The sequence below is a fragment of the Branchiostoma belcheri genome, unplaced genomic scaffold, assembly GCF_001625305.1.
Source record: "Branchiostoma belcheri isolate BF01 breed outbred unplaced genomic scaffold, Haploidv18h27 scaffold129, whole genome shotgun sequence".
Lineage (NCBI taxonomy): Eukaryota > Metazoa > Chordata > Leptocardii > Amphioxiformes > Branchiostomatidae > Branchiostoma > Branchiostoma belcheri.
Window position 1 is genome coordinate 317,203 of NW_017802702.1, and position 6,147 is coordinate 323,349.

A 6,147-nucleotide genomic window follows, 5' to 3' on the forward strand; every position below is an offset into this window, starting at 1 on the left:
CCAGCCCCCCAGACCACTCGGCCCACTCTACCTGGCCAGCCTCCAAGCTACTGGTACTATGCACCTACCGATCCAGCTGCAGGCTTGCCTGTCACCTGGTACCAACCGCCTGCTGTGCCTAGTCCCTCGTCTCCACCACACCTCAACGACCGCCCCTCCCAGCCGCCTTCCTTGGCAATGGCGACGAGGACTTCCCAGTTTTGGCTGACCAAATTTGAGGTATATGCCGATGCTCACCTGTATGATGCGACCGTTCGAAGCCGGGCTCTACCGACTTTCTTGGATGGACCCGCTCTCACCTACTTCCAGAGCCTCCCCCAGGAAACCAAACACGACTACCAGCACCTCTGCCAGGCATTGTCACATGCGTTTTCCCAGGACAAGTACATTTTCAGTTTCCAACAATCACTGGCTCAAAGGAAACGCCAGCCAGGTGAGTCACTCATCGTGTTTGCTTCAGAACTCAAACATCTGGTCCGGCGGGCTCATCGCACATACAATGAAGCTGCCATCCAAGGTGTCACCTTGCAACATTTCATCCAAGGCATTGACTCTGCCACACGCCTCCGGGTAATCGAGCGAAACCCCTCACTATCGATCAGGCTGTCGAGATCGCCACCCTGTATGAACAAGCAGTGGCCGCCACTACCCCGCGTGAACACTCAGTCAACGCTGTCCACAGGGACGACCTACAAGCCACGGTGACCACTCTGACAGAGCAAGTTTCTGCCCTCACGACGTTACTTCAGAACCACTTGTCGCTCACATCAGGAGACTCCCACCGTTCAGCCTCCACTTCTCGGCCTCGGTCCACCTCCCCGTATCGCTCAGCAGACACCCGCTCTCGCTCCCCATATCGCTCAGCGGACACCCGCCCCAGATCCCCATACCGTTCATCCGAGGCTCCCCGTTCACCATATCGCACACGCGATGCCCGGTCTCCCTCACTGTACCGCACCTCGGATCGCCGTTCCCGTTCTCCGTCCTCTCGCCCCCGCTCACCATACTCGCCCCCAGCACCAGGTACATGTCGCCCCGGTCCGTCCGCTTCACGTCCCCATCTGACGACCAGGGAATGACGTGCTGCTGGCCAGACGGGCCGACCGCCAGTAGAGCACCCACAGGCCCAAACTTCTTCTCAGCTACCAGGATCTCCTACTAGCCCATGTTACCGCCACCCTTGACGGCCACGCCACACAGGTCCTCATCGACACAGGCTCGGCTTTGTCCCTCATTAGTGAAGACCTTCGTGACGCCATCCCGTCTCTCCGCCAGTCCCCACTGATCCCTACTGTCACTCCTGCCAAATCAGTCACCGGCCACCCCATTGATGTGCTGGGCATCCTGGACGTCCACATCTACCTGGGCAGTCGTGAAACCACTCACCCTATTCTGGTCGTCCGCGGAACTGACCAGCCAGCCATTCTTGGTTGGGACTTCTGCACTGCTAACCAGGTTGTGATCGACACTGGCCGGGGCATCCTTACCATGGGGGACACGACAGTACCCCTGCTCACGTCAACTGACTTTGTTCCCCGGCTCTGTCATGCGTCCGTTTGCCGTATCACCACCATTCCACCTCGTTCAGTCATGGCTGTTCCCATTTCCCTGAAGCCCCGAAATGGTGCTGGCAACACCCCCCATAACTATGTTGGTTTGCTGGAACCACGTAACCATGACGACCGTGGCCTTGCCGTGGCCCGAACAGTCGCATCGGCCAGTCACTCCAAAGCTTACGCAGAAGTTACCAACACCAGCGATCAACCTGTTGTCCTCCAACCCAACACACCGATGGGCACGTTCTGGGCCCTAGAGGATGATGATGTCGCAGACTACATTGGCCCATCTACCCCCAATCCAGCTCCCACACACCCGCCTACTATTGACCTCCAGCAATCGGAACTCTCCCCGGCACAAGCTGCCCAACTGCGCAAGCTGGTGGACACATATGCAGATGTCTTCAGCGCCGGCTCAAGAGACAGGGGCCGGACTAAGCTCACCTCTCATCGCATCCACACAGGTGACTGTCCGCCCATCAAGCAGAGACCGCACCGCACACCGCTCCACCGCCAGGCAGAAATTCATCGACAGGTGGACGCCATGCTGGCGGACGACGTCATAGAACCCAGTCAAAGTCCCTGGGCCTCTCCAGTCGTGCTCGCACGAAAGAAAGATGGCTCATTTCGGTTTTGCGTCGACTATCGCAAATTGAATCAGGCGACAGTCAAGGATGCCCATCCTCTACCGCGTACTGATGTCGTTCTCGATGCGCTGGCCGGCTCTGCCTTCTTCACTACCCTCGACCTGACATCCGGCTATTGGCAGGTGAATATCGATCCGGACGACCGCGAGAAGACCGCTTTCACCACCGGCCGCGGTCTGTACCAGTTCAAGGTCATGCCGTTCGGCCTCACCAACGCGCCGTCCACCTTCCAGCGCCTCATGGAACTGCTCCTGGCCGGCCTCGACTGGCAGACATGTTTGGCTTACCTGGACGACATCATTGTCTTTTCACGGACATTCCAGGAACACCTGACCACCTTGGAGGAAGTCTTCCGTCGTTTCCGCACTGCCAATCTCAAACTGAATGCCAAGAAGTGCCAGTTCGCACAGCCTCGGGTCCGTTTCCTCGGCCACATCGTCTCCAAGGCAGGAATTCAACCGGACCCGACCAACACAGAGAAAGTTCGACAATGGCCAACCCCAACTTCCACTGCTGAAATCCGTGCCTTCCTGGGCCTTGCGTCATACTACCGCAAGTTCATCCAGAACTTTGCCCATGTTGCGGATCCCCTGATAGCCCTGACAAGGAAACATGTTGCGTTCACCTGGGATGACGCCTGCCAGACTGCGTTTGACACCCTGCGAGCTGCCCTGGTTGCTCCGCCTGTGCTGGCATACCCGGACTTCACTGCTTCCTTGATCCTATACACGGACGCATCCAACTCTGCCATCGGAGCCGTCCTGACCCAACCGGATGACTCGGGAGAACGTGTCATCTCATATGCAAGCAAAACACTCACCAAGCAGGAACGGAACTGGTCTACTTACGACCGAGAGCTATGGGCCGTGGTCTGGAGCATTCGCCATTACCGTTCGTACTTGGCTGGTCAGTCGTTCTCAGTCGTCACTGACCACAAGCCCCTGGTCGGCCTTAGCCCCAGTCTCATCTCCAATGACCCGACCGGCCGACGTGCTAGATGGGCGATTGAATTGTCTACATACGACTTCACCATCACTTATCGAGCCGGCAAGTCTCACAACAACGCCGATGCCATGTCTCGACGACCAACAACTGTGAGGGACATCAATATCTGTGCCGATGCAGTCCCGACCACAGCTGCGACGAAACCACGACCAGCATCCCCACAGACCGTAACTCAGGCTGCACCACAGCCACTTACGCTACCCACAGCCGCAACAGGACAAGGGACCGCACCCAAGTCCCTACCACCCACGGTGGCTGCAGTAGATGACCGACCTAACCAGCAAGAGGTCAATCCTGCCGACTCTCCGCTGACCCCAGACAACCTGCGCCGGGTGCAAGAAGCTGATCCTGACATCTCGGCTGTCCTCCAATGGAAACGTGGCCGACGAGGTAGACCTCCCTTCAATGCAGTTCAACATAGAGGCCGCTACCTCAAGTCCCTGTGGCACCAGTATCCCGACTTGACCGTCAAGAATGGCATCCTACATCGCCGCTGGAGACCCAACTCTCGTGTCCTATTCCAACGAGTGGCACCCAAGGCCCTCGTTCCTGTCATCCTACGAGAACTACACAACGGACCCCTCTCTGGCCATCTTGGTCCTGCGAAGACCCTACGGCGGGTGTACATACGTTTCTACTGGCCCGGGATGACGCAAGAGGTAAAGCGATGGTGCCGCTCTTGTACCAAGTGTGCCACCCGAGCGACACCAACTCCCTCCGCCAGAGCACCCATGCAACCCATACAGGCAAGCCACCCTTTCGAAAAAGTTGCAATGGACTTGACAGAGCTCCCCTTGTCCAAGAAGGGTAACAGATACTGCTTAGTGGTGCAAGACTTCTTCACCAAGTACACCAACGCCTATCCATTGAGGCGACAGGATGCCGCCACCGTGGCGCAAGTGCTCTTTACGCATTACATCCGGGAACATGGTGTACCTCAGTCTCTACACTCGGACCAGGGCCGTCAGTTTGAGTCCACCGTCATGAAGAACTTATACGCTGCCCTGGGTATCCGGAAGACCGCACAACCCCACTACCACCCTCAATGTGACGGGCTGGTGGAGCGGTTCAACAGGACACTGAAGGAAATGCTAACCAAATATGTCTCGGAATCTGGAGACGACTGGGATGATCATCTCCCACATGTATTGCTTGCATATAACACCTCCGTGCACGCCTCGACGGGCTTCACACCCTTTTATCTTACGCACGGGAGGGAGGCCACCTTACCGGCAGACATACTCATGGGCGCCGCCCCTACGACCGCGTTCCGACAGGTGCGACGGAACGCCCAGTTGGCGAGCGCCAGGCAGAAATTGGCATATGATGCCAAGATCGCGCACCATGTGCCATATCAAGCAGGCGATCGGGTGTGGCTGCATGATCCCACAACGGCGCGACAAAAGTTGAAGCCTAAGTGGAAGGGGCCATACACAGTCACGGACCGACTCACTCCGGACGGGGTCACATACCGCCTCCGAGATCCAGATGGCCGTACCCAAGTGGTACACTACAACAGGCTGAAACGATGCTTCGACCCTCCCCAGGGAACCACGCCCACCACTACGACAGCGAGAGGCCGTCAAGTCCGACTCCCACCCAGGTACAACGACTTTCTCGTAGGCTAGTGACAACCTCGTGAAACCTGTGTTCACCCCTCGATTGACGAGGGTTTGGAGTTGGACCTACTTTCACCCCTTGACGGACAAGGGTCGGACCGTTATGCGGGAACATTCTACTGAGTTGTGGCATCTGTATAACCAGACTTCTACCCAGCCCAGTGCTTCTGCCACCTCTGAACTGAACCCAGAACAGTAATTCTGCCACCTCCGAACTGAACTACTTCCTTCTTGGCAGAACTCAATAGAGTACTTTGTTATTCATTATATAGTATACTTACTACGCGACTCATTTGTCGGTTCGTTATATTTTGACTTAACTCATTACATACAATATATCCTAACTTCGAGTTCATGTATTGTTCAATATATTGTTATATATATATATACCCTGTCGCACTGTTAACTTCAACGTGACTTTCTGTTATTACAGTATGTTATATGGTAGTCCTAGAGTATGCTATAGATACCTGATATATAACTTCAGGAGAAGTTTGTCCCCATCGTAAGGGGGGAAGAGTGTAAGGCACAGAAGTAGAACCCCCCGGGTTAGAATGAGCCAACCCGGGGTCAGAGGTGAACTAGCACATGGAAAGCTGTGTATAATTTGTTCTACAGCAGAATAGATTCAGCTCCACACTACTCCTCGTCCGGCCTCCTTGTCTGCTAAGTATACGGAACTTACAGTAATAATGGTTTTTTGAGTAAGAAGATGTTAAAGTTTTCCAATAATACCAATAGTTTTTGAAATTTTTTTACCTAACATAGTTATATGTGGTTTCCAGGTTAATCGTTCATCAATGATTATACCTAAGAATTTGGCTTGACTCTCTTGAGAAAGGGTCACATTTTTTAAAAACATTATGTTAGTGCATGGCAGGCTAAGTTTCTTGCTTTAATGCCAGGAGGTGCTCGTCAATTTTTAATGTCTTCTCTGCAATGTTCCGGTCGTATTGTATTTAGTTTGATTCGTTCCTTTTCTGAGAAATTGTAACTTTCAGTTTGGGGGGGGGGGGCAGCCATGCACGTTCTATGTACACTCCACTGGATTTTCGTATTAAACTTATTTAAACTGGGTTTCCATTAGCTACTGTATTGAAGGAATAACTCAGTGCTTTCAAACAATATAATTCACTCGCAAATTTTTCAGATTTCGAAGCTAATTTGCAATTGTATAAGGTAAATTTTCCCACCAAATAGCATAAATGAATCTCTATGTATGAGAAATTTTGAAGACTTTCCATGTGCTAAGGGACTGTACGATATTTACCGGGGAGGGGGGGCCGGTCGTCCGGGGGTAGCGTAAAAAATTTTCCTAGG